Source organism: Oryx dammah, unplaced genomic scaffold, assembly GCF_014754425.2.
Source record: "Oryx dammah isolate SB20612 unplaced genomic scaffold, SCBI_Odam_1.1 HiC_scaffold_22, whole genome shotgun sequence".
In the NCBI taxonomy this organism is placed as follows: domain Eukaryota; kingdom Metazoa; phylum Chordata; class Mammalia; order Artiodactyla; family Bovidae; genus Oryx; species Oryx dammah.
The window spans coordinates 27,934,743-27,946,299 of NW_024070206.1; the positions used below are offsets into that span (position 1 = coordinate 27,934,743).

General features: G+C 41.7%; 1 long non-coding RNA gene across 1 annotated transcript; it reads right to left on the bottom strand.

Annotated features, from left to right (window-relative positions):
* Positions 1–3,598: 3,598 nt before the first annotated feature.
* On the bottom strand, positions 3,599–6,819 carry LOC120881138. Its single transcript, XR_005725226.1, has 2 exons — positions 6,580–6,819; positions 3,599–5,769 (listed from the first exon to the last, which is right to left on the bottom strand). It is a non-coding gene; the product is annotated as an uncharacterized LOC120881138 (long non-coding RNA).
* Between the last annotated feature and the right edge of the window lie 4,738 nt (positions 6,820–11,557).

Sequence of the window (11,557 nt, forward strand, 5' to 3'; positions counted from 1 at the left end):
TCCTTTGGCAGCTAAATATACACATAGTGAATATTTTCTCACAGTCTTTAAACTTTCATATTCTTGACAATGTTTCCAAAAAGTGGAAGTTTTAATTTTCTCTAATGGTTCACACTTTTGGAAACCTTTGGCCACCCGAAGGTTACAAAGATTTTTATCTACTTTTCCCAAAAGTTTTCTAATTTTTATATGCAAAAACTATAGTTTTTGTTAATTGGGACTGCATTAATTGGATCACATTGCAGAGAAGATATCCTAAAAATACCAAGCCTTCCTACTCATGAACATGGTTTATCTGTTAACTTACTTAGATCTTCTCTGTTTTCTCCACCTGCAACGTGGGAGCCCTGAGTTCAGTCCCTGGGTTGGGAAGATCCCCTGGAGAAGGGAAAAGCTACCTATAGTCTTGTATTCTGTCCTGGAGAATTCCATGGACTGCAGTCCATGGGGTCACAAAGAGTTGGACAGGACTGAGTAACTTTCACTTTCACTTTCTATCTTCTCCCAGCAGTGTTTTATGTTTTTCATTGTAAAGATTCTGTACTTATTTTGTAAAGTTTATTCCTAAGTATTTCATACTTTTTGATGCTCTTTCAAATGATACTTTTAATTTCTATTTACAGTTGTTCATTGCTGGTGTGTAAAAGTACAGTTGATTTTTGAACATTGACTTTGCATTCTAGAAACTTGATAAATTCATTTATTGGTTCTGTAATTTTTTTTGTAGACTCTATTTTTTCAAACATAATCATATTATTTGCAAATAAAAAGAGAATTCTTTCTTTCTTCCCAATTTATGTGCCTTCTGCTTCTTTTTTTGCTTTTTTGCAGTGACTAGAATCTCTAGCATAATCTTGAGTATAAATAGTAAGAGTGAGCATCCTTGCCCAAAACTACCAAGAGATCATTTTGTTTTTCCAAATTAATCATGATGTCAGTTGTAGTTTCTTTGTAGATATTCTATCAGTTTCAGGTTAAGAGAGTTCCTTTCTACTCCTAGCTTGCTGAGAGTTTAATCCCAAATGGGCATGGCATCATTTTACACGTTATTGGATTCTATATTGCTAATATATTTTAAGTATTTTTATAATCATGTCTATGCGGTATATGGGTCTTTAGTTTTCCCATTTCTGTAATATCTTTATCTGATTTTGGTAGAAGAGTAAATCTGTTCTCAAAAATTATTTTATAGTGTTTCCTTCTTTTTTCTGAATTAGTTTGTATAGAATTGGTGTTTCTTCTTTAAATTTGAATATAATACACTAGGAGGAACATTTGGGTTGAGACTGTATGTGTCTTTGTTTGAAAGTTTTCTATTATTAATTCAGTTTCGTTAATACATATAGGGCTCTTCAAATTTTCTATTTCTTCTTGAGTCAGTTTTTATAAACTGTCTTTCAAAGAATTTTTTCTTTCCATCCAAGTTTTTCAGTTTATTGACAGATTTTTCAAAATATATACTTATTATTTTTTAATACCTATAAGATCTGTAGAGATGTCCTTTTTTCTTTGTAGTCAGTCTACTTAGCATTTTAATTTTGTTGGTTTTTCAAATGACCAGCTTTTAGCTTCATTCTTTTTTTCTCTACTATTTTTCTATTTTTTAATTCTATTGCTTTCTATTTCCTTTCCCCTACATACTTCAGGTTTAATTGCTTTTGTTCTTCTAAGTTCTAAAGACAGAAGCATGTGCACTGGTATATTCTTTTTCATAATTTATAACATTTAATAACATTATATCTTATATTTTCCTTTATACTCTAGAGCATATTTATAATACTTATTTTAATATCTTTGCTAAATCTATTTTATTTGTTATTTCTATGTCTGTCTCTATTTACTTCTTTTTCCTGGCTATGGGTCACATTTTTCACTTCTTTATAAGTCTAGCAATTGCTGTATGGTTGCTGGACATTTTGAATATGTACTGAGTGCTGGATTTTGCATTGTTTTTAGGATTGTTTGACTTTTTCTGGTAGAGAGTTATTTATAAAGTGGTTTAGTTTTTTGAGGCTTATTTTGAAATTCTTTTATGGTAGATGTAAGTAGAGCACTTTATCTGGAGTGAATTTAGCCTCATTTCCAAGGTACCACTATTCTGGGGACTCTATTAAATGCTTCAGGAATTTAATAAGGTCTCTCCTCTTGGTTGAAGGGAATTAGAATAATTCATAACACTGTTTGAGCTGTAGAAATTACTTGTACCACAGTTCTCCAATAATAATGCTCTCCTTGAGATTTACCCTTTCTGGACCTCATGGTTTTTACCCTATACATGTGTGTACTGATGTTCAGCCAAAGTTCAAGGGAACTTCTATGCATATTCCTGGGACTCTTCTGAATAATTCCCTTCTATTGCATACTCTGCCCTCAAAATTCTAAATGCTTCAGCTTGCTGGAATTTTGAAAGATTGCTGAGCTCTATTTGAGTTCATGCTTCCTACACCTAAGACTGGAAATTACCTCCAGACAGAATACTTTAATGATGACAGGCCTTACATCATCTGTTTTCCTTTTCTCAGTGATTGCAATCCTGTGCTGCCTGTTGTGAAACATCTGAAAATAGTTGTTTCCTATATTTTGTCCATTTTTCTCATTGTTTACAGGGAAACGATAAGTCTAGACTCTATTTATTCCTTACGGCTGAAACATAAGTCTTTTCCCTCCACTTTTGACATTTGCCTCTCATTCTTTACACTGTCACCAGAGTGATTCTCTCAACACAAATCTGATCATATTAGCCCCCAAATGCAATGAGGGTTGATGGCTCTACACAGTCTTATCCCTCCCACTCCTCCAGCACCATTTTTCACTATTTCTCAATTTCCACTTTATGTTCCAGCATTATTAAGATACTTCCAGTGTTCTTCAAACATGCTGTGATCTCTCTCTCTCACATCTGGAGCATTGCAAATATTCTTCTCTCAATTTAAGATATTTGCCTTGCACTCACATGTTCATTAGGCACTTCCCTGGTGTCTCAAATGGTAAAGAATTTGCCTGCAATACAGGAGACCCGGATTTGATACCTGGATCGGGAAGATTCCCTGGAAAAGGGAATGGCTACCCACTCCAGTATTCTTGCCTGGAGAAACCCATGGACAAAGGAACCTGGCAAGCTACAGTCCATGGTGTTGCAAAGAGTCATACACGACTGAGTGACTGACACTTTCACATATTTATTATCCCTTCAAAACTAATTTATATGTCCCTTTTCCAGAGAGATCTCCCATAAAACTTAGAGTTTACCTGCCTGACACTCTCATCATACCCTATATTTGTCTTAACAATAACCCTCATCATTATAATTATTTAATATCTGTCTTCTCCATTAGACTGTTAAATCCAAATGAAAGCTCAGCATTTCTCTCACCAAACCTGCTAAAACTCCTATGCCTTGTACAGCAGCTGGAAGAGTAGATCTCAACAAATACTTGATGAAGAAATTAATGAAAACTTAAGGTAATTAATCAAAGAACTGACAGAGGGAGGTAGAGAGGCAAAGGGAGGAAGGAAACAAACAAATAAACAAACTCTAATGTTCAAAAAGCCAGAAGGATCTAAAGACAGCACGTTTCCATTTCATTGACACCACAGGTCAAATTTTCCAGATGTCATTTAATTCCTCACTTTTGTTTTGCCTTTGTTGACAGAGGCACTAAAAATTAAAATGGTACATTTGATACCTTTCTCTTCGCAAACCAAGGAGACTCAGAGTAAATGTTTTTCCATAATGGAGTTTTCAGAAGCAATCATGATGAACAAAGTTTCACAATAATGAGTGCAGTGTCTGATGATTCTATTACTCTGCCTTGGGTAATTCCATGGTAGAGAGAGATCCATTATGGCTCGACCTGTTCTTTGTCACCATTGTTGTTTTAGTGTCAAGGTAAAAGAATGTCTACAGACCTGATACGATATTTATCATCTTAATTAAGTGTCATGTGAACAAACAAAATTAGGCTGTGGCAATCAAAGATCTGGGAAAGAATGTTTAGAAGGATTGAAAGATTGTATGTTTCATACAAGGCAATGATGCAAAGGTTGTAACATTTTCATTCAAAAGTCATGGATCTGTTGCCTAAAATGGAGAAGTGGCTTGCTAATTTGTCATCACTCAGTCTTTATTACTTATCACTTTTTCAAAAAATAAAAGGAAATAACATAAGATGTTTTCTCACAAAGTGATATGCTTTCGTGACCTGTTTAGAATCTTCAAAAAATAGAGGCATTTGCAAACTAAAGCTTAGATCTCCTTGTGAAACTTTCCTTAGGTGGTAAGGAAGTCATTTATTCACCAAAGATTCAGTGCCCTCATCAAATATTAGGTAGAGCTAGAAGAATTTGTACAGACCACTTGGTAAAATCTCCCATGTTAGAATCAGAAAGTGGTTTTTCAAGAGCATCCACTATTTCTTTGGATATCATTTCTCCTTCTGCAGTTTGATCTCCTTTGATTTCCAGCCCATTCACACTTTTATTCTTTCTCCTTCCATCAGTCCCTCTGTGTCTCATTTGTTCTCACCGGTAACCCAAACTCTCCGAGCAGGCATTTCAGCATAGCTCTAACTAGCAAACCGGGTCACCTTCATACTCCTGATTTGTCCACCATTCCAACACCCCAGCTTTGAGCTGGCCTCATGTCCTCAAAGTCCTTTTGGCCTTTTCTCTGGCAATCATCTCTTCTCCAGCTAACTTCTTCACGTGGACCCTTTCACTGATTCACAGCTGCAAGTCGCCCAACTCTGAGGACTCAACGTGCTCTCTGCCTTCAGGGGGCTCCCAGTGCTGCTCGTTGGCTCTTAAACTCATCTCATACTGATGCTCTGTTACACTCCACACTCACAGCATCTTCAAATCTTGGCGTTTTTTGTAAATACTTAGAACTCTAGGGTCCGGAAAATCCAAATCCTTTATTTTACAAACAAGGAAAAGGAAAAAGTCTAAGATAGGAAGTTTCACAGTTAATGATAAAGGTCTGACTGTAATTCATAAAAGGGGAAACCCAAATTCCTTACTCTGATTCGCCTGCGCCCTGACCTTTCAAGTCATGGGTTTTCATTTCAACACCTATTGCACCAACAATAAAAAACCATCCAGTAAAAACTCCCTTAACTTTCCCAGTGTCTATCCCAACATCATTGAGTGGAAAGACTACAGGCCTTGGTACCAGAAAGAGCAGGAGTCAGTCTCAGCTCCCTCATTTACTATCCGTGTGACCGCAGGAAAGTTACTAACCTCATTTTGGCCAGACTGTCTTCACAGCAACAACAGACAGGAAATCTACCCTATAGGGTTTTTGTGATGGTTAGGCTTCCTGTGTGTAAAGCAATAAGCATAATGGCTGACAAGGAATTGGTCAACAATGCCAGTTACTTTCACTTTGCTTTTTAGCATACTCTTCTCTCTGCTTCCAAAACTATCCTGATTTTTACCCACTTGCTTCCAATCTTCCCAGAAGATGCGGTTTTCATCTTCCTTTTCAAAATGAATCCCTCTTCCTTAAATTGTGAATCTGTTTTCGTCCCCTCGCTCTGGGCTCTGAGCCATTAGCTGTCTGTTCTTTCCAGCATCTTATACTCCTCCTCCTCTGGGGACTCCGTTGCAGCTGGCTTTTCGCCTGCACACAACTCCCCTGGCCTTGAACACACCTTCAGGGGAAGGGTGCAGGAGAGTAGGGGTCAGGGAGGCGATAAGCAGCAGGTTCTCATCATGACAGGTATTTGACAACTCTTCAGGGGAATTTTGATGTGCTTCCTTCCATCCACACTGGAGAAAAGAAAGAAAAAAAAGAAAGTGAAGTCGCTCAGTTGTGTCTGAATCTTTGCAACCCCATGGACTGTAGCCTACCGGACTCCTCTGTCCATGGAATTTTCCAGGCAAGAGTACTGGAGTGGGTTGCCATTTCCTTCTCCAGAGGCTTTTCCCGACCCAGGGATCAAACCCTCGTCTCCCGCATTCCAGGCAGACACTTTACCATCTGAGCCACCAGGGAAGCCCTACACTGGAGAAATTTCACTTTACAGATAGAAGAGTTCTGGCTTCCTTATTCCAGTTGCCACCAATTTCAAGGAGGGGAGGAGACGGGGTGGGTTACAGACCTTCCTATGCCATTGTCTGATTATCCATTCACTCTTTAACAGTGAGATGGCTTGTTAAAACAGACTTCTGAGTCTCAACTCTAAATTTCTGATTAAGTTTGGATTACGGATAAGAATGTTACTTCCAACAACTTCTCAGATGATATTGATGTCCTTGTCCGGAGACACACAAGAACTACTGCTCCAGAGGTGAGTGGTCTGTGAACCAGCAGCATCTCACCTGGGAGGTGTCACCAATGCCAGATCCAGTCTCCACCCTGGACCTACTAACCCAGAATCTGCATTTTAATAAGACCCATATGACTCACATGTACATTACAGTCTGAGAAGCCCTGCTCCAGATCAGTGGTTCTCAATACAGTATAAATGTTAAAATCACTGGGAAGTAATTTTTAAATACTGAAACCTGGACCCCACCCTTAAGAGTCTGATTTAGTTGGACTAGGGTAGGCCCTCAAACATCAGTATCTTCAAATACCTGGGAATCTTGTTAAAGTGTAGATTTAGACGAAGTAGTTCTGATGTCGGGCATTTCTAGAAAGCTCTGAGGTGATGCTGCTGTTATGGTCTGGGGGTCACACGTTAAGTAGCAATCCACTCCGGAAAGAACCGTTAATGCTCTCCTCAGCTCCAGATTTAACCATTCTTTTTCACCCTCATCCATCTTCATCTCTCTGCAGCTATTATCCATTCTTCCTGCTTTAAAATACTAGTTCTCAGCATTGACCACAAATCGCCATCAACTGGAGAGCTTTTAAAACTACTGATTCTTGGGTCCCACCCCCAGGGAATCTGATGTAATTAGCATGGGGTGTAGCCTGGAGACTGGAATGTCTACATCTCCCCAGATGATTCTAGCCGGAGCAAAGTTTAAGAAGCTCTGGTTTAAAAGCAGTTTGCCCTACTCCTGAGATACAGCAGTATTCTATATTCTCTCCTACTTTTCAGACACTTCTTAGTATCCATCACTTGCTACTTTTTTATCACTCTGGTAGTTTTATCCATCACGACTATAAATATGTCTGTATGTGAAAACTTGACAAATTCCCCAAACATGCCTCTCTTGACTTTCACATCTGAAGGAAAAGTGCATTCATTCTCATAGTCACCAGGACACATAGAAAAGTCTAGACACTTAACAGCTTGATTCTTCTTTCTGCCGCTCTGTCCTGAACAGCCAGGACCAGGCTGTTTCCTCTCCTCGCCTTCAGTGTCTCTGTTGCATGGCTTTTCAATTCCATTTTTATTCACAGCTGATTTCAGATTTCCTAAGTCTTTTTGTAGCTACTAAAATAGCCTCCAAAATGTCTCTGCTTCTCACCTCTCTCCCTGACTCAGTTTACACACCTACACCACGGAGCCAACTCCTTACCCCATCTCCATGACATTTATTAATATCCCACTGAAGTATTAATAACATTCTCAGGGTTCCACCATGGGAATATTGCAATGAATCATTTTCCAAAATAATATTCACACACACACACACACATGCCCAGCCCACTTTACCTGGTGCATTTCTTTTCTTCATAGCATTTGTCATCTTCTAACTATATGATTTGTTTGTTATGTTCATTGTTAAGTATCTGTCTCCCACTATTAGAGTTTAAGCTACATGAAGAGATTTTTGCATCTTTTGCTCTTTGATTTGTCTCAGGAACCTAGAAGAGCACCCGCCACTCAATCACTATTGGTTGAATGAATTAATACTTTTCAACCATAGTTAGCAATGCAAATATCAGTTACTTACTCATAAACTTGGTAACTCCTGCTACCCAAGTTAGGAGCTCCCTGGCAGGATTCTGCCAAGACCGTCTCCGCCTTGGGGTCAATTTGGGGTTTCAGGAGGTGGGAGGGTGCAGAGAAGAAGAGCAGAAAAGGTCAGGGAGGAAAGGAGAAGAGAGGGGTAAAGAACAGGCGTCACACAAGACTGTTCCTGTATTGATTTCTGCAGTTCTTTATGTGGCTTGTCCCATCTGAATGTGTTTGTAAGATGTGTAAATGCCTTGTCTGGCCTCTCTTCAGCCCTGCCACAAGGGCAGAGAGTTACAGAAGGCAAGGTAGACAAGCTAAACTTGTGACTAGCTGGTGGGGGCGGGGGAGGTTCCACAGGCAAAAGTGACTCCTCCTGGCCCTCCCAGCACCAAGGACTCGCGGCACGCAATCTTTCTTCTCTGAGATTAACCTGGCGGAGAGCCACAGTAAACACTCAATCTCCCTTACAGGGAGGAAAGATTAAATATCTGATTAAAATTTTTGGCTGCTAATTTATTGAACTTGGATGGATGAACCGTTTGGGAGTCACATGACTTTCCCTGTGCGTCTGCTGTTGTTGTTCCGCAGAGAGGGGTCAGGGCTCCGCGTGGGCGTGCAGGGGCGCTAGGCCGAGGGGCCATCTTTGAACACTCGGGGGCCAGTTCTTTCCCAGTTAGGTCGGGAATGTCCACGTCAACCATGGCAGTTTCTGTTTCGACCTCTCTCTCTCTCTGTCTCTCTCTCTCTCTGTTCTGGGCAGCTTTGAGGATTTGGTTCATCTCAGCTCTCCCCCGCCTATTGTTCTGAGCCGCCCAGAGAAATGATGTCATGGGCGGCTTAAAAGTATACAGGAAGTCTTCAAAGCCGAATGACTTCAATATACTTTATTCCGTGGGCTCTGGCTGCTGTTCTGTCCATGGAAAGCACACCCCACAGACCTGGGAGAGGCAGCCATAGGATTAGAGCCTCTCCCCTCTCCCGCCGGCCAGTCCATTCTCTCCCCGACCCACGTGGCCAGGGTGCCCTCCCCTCACCTCCAGCCCAGGGCCTTGGACAGAAGCCAGCGCCAGAGGCGGCAAGGGAAGCCAGAGGAATAAGAGGTCAGAGGGAGTTTCCTCAGAAAAACAGGGGCACAGGACTCTCAGGAGAACCAGAGTCACCTTCACCCGCCCTGGGGTGGTGCAGTCAGTTTAGCAGAGCTGCCAGCCACCGCGAGGTCCCCAGAGAGGGCAAAGTGACAACAACCACGGGGGCCTTGTCTCCACTTCCAAACGGCAGTGAGAGCACCGCATTGAGACTGCTGCCCAGTGATTCGGAGTAGAGTTAACTGGAGGCAGTTTGTAACAGGATAATAACAAAAATATGTTCAGGCTTTATGGTTTCCCCAGCAGGCCTTCCCATATATGCTTGTGTGAAAGTGAAAAGTGAAAGTGTTAGTCACTCAGTCCTGTCTGACTCTTTGAGACCCCCATGGAATGTAGCCTGTCAGGCTCCTCTGTCCATGGAATTCTCCAGGCAAGAATACTGGAGTGGGCTGCCATTTCTTTCTCCAGGGGAGACCAGGAGACCTAGGTCTCCTGCATTGCAGGTAGATTCTTTACCATCTGAGCTACCAGAGAAGCTCTTTCCTGTATGAGTGCATCACAGAAACCTTGTGAGGTATTCAGTTCAGTTCAGTTCATTCACCCAGTCATGTCTGACTCTTTGCAACCCATGGACTGCAGCATGCCAGGCTTCCCTGTCCATCACCAACTCCCAGAGCTTGCTCAAACTCATGTCCAGCGAGTTAGTGATGCCATCCAACTATCTCATCCTCTATTGTCCCCTTCTCCTCCCGCCTTCAGTCTTTCCCAGCATCAGGGTCTTTCTCAATGAGTCAGTTCTTCATATCAGGTGGCCAAATGTATTAGTCCCATTTTAACAATGGGGATCAGTAGCAAAAAGTGGAGGACTTTTTTTTACTTATTCAAGGTCACCAGCTGTCAAGGGTGGAACTGGGACTCTAGTCCCAATGCCATGTACTTCCCAGCCCTCTACTCTGTGCTTAAACTGGGTCGTTGCTTTCTTTCCTCATTGCTAGTCTTCATAGCCATTGCCCAGAATTAGTCTTGTTCAGCTATCTAGTTTGTAGTATGGCTCCATTTTAAAGAACTACTACAACTTTCCTTTGCCCCCCATAAATGGCACATAATTTGTGCCTGGCCCTGGCGCCTTTCCCCGTGGGCATCTGCTCAACCCTCCACAACTTTGGAGATAACTAATTTCACGTGTCCACAGACTGGCCCTGCAATGGGGCTGGACAGTGCCTGGTCATTATTACATAAACTGGGGACACTCTAGCTCAGCAGTATTGGTGTTCCCAAAACTAGGCACTTGACTTTCTAAAGGCATTTTCCATTTTCCAAACATAGAAGGTATGAGATCTTAACTGAGGTCCATAGACAGAATTTAGGTGGTCTATTAAAAACTACGTATTTGTTTTCATTCCCTTTCATTGAAGTTTAGTATTTCTCCCAATTATGAATGTAGGCAACATACTATATTAGTATTACAATGTCTGTGACTTTGTCACCAATAGAAATCACAAATTTTTCAAATCACATGGTATCAAACATCTCAAATGCCCTTTATGCTCATCATTATTTGGAACTATGGTAATTATTAAGCCTGCTATAAAGTCTTGTTATTTATTATATTATTAATGAAGCATATACATTTTAATATCACAGATTTAACTTTTAGGCATTTTGATTGTGCAGGCTCCTACCTGCAGAGAAAAAAAACCTAGCCCTCTTTCAAAATCCTTACCTCCACCTGGCCCTAATTATTTTTTGAAATCCCTACAAATATTTCAGACTATATTTCCAGGCAATTGGCTTCCTTTGTAACCCTGAGTATAATATTCTATCCATTTAAAAACATGATCCTGGGGCTTCCCTGCTGGCTCAGTGGTAAAGAATCCCCCTGCCAATGCAGGAGAATGGGGAAGAAGTTGCCACATGCCGTGGAGCAACTATGCCTGTGTGCCACAATAATTGAGCCTGTGCTCTAGAGCCTGGGACTCACAACTACTGAGGCCCATATGACCTAGATCCCATGCTCCACAACAAGAGAAGCCACCACAATGAGAGATCCACGCACTGCAACTAGAGAGTAGCCTCCACTCTCCACAACTAGAGAAAAAAGCCCAGGCAGCAATGAAGACCCAGCATAGCCAACAAATAAATAAATAAAACGATTAAAAAGTAAAAAACATGATTCTGATCAGGAACCCCTAGGCTTCACCAGGCCATTTTGCTGGAGTTGAAGAGCTGAGGGGATAAAGGCTTGGCCACCTGCCCTGGGTCTTCCCACCACCTGCTGGGACTTCAGTCTAGGCAGGCAGAGCATGAAGGTCAACAAGCCAAGGGCATATCTGGGGAGGAACTGGGAAGCTGGGCTCCGGGACACCTGGCAGGGCTGGTGTCTCGGTGGATTCACCCTGCCACGCTCTCCTCAGGAACCGCACGCCCCGTCAGCGCGTGCACTAGTGTCTCTTCTCACTAGCTTCTCAGCTAGCTTCACACTCCCCAGGGCTGCTTCATGGCTCCACGGCTGCACTACTCACCTCCAAGGCTTTGCCTCTGGCCACCTCGTCAACCTGAGAGAGAAAGCAGGGTGAGGATGAACTGCTCCATGGATAGTCATCGAGCCTGACTTCA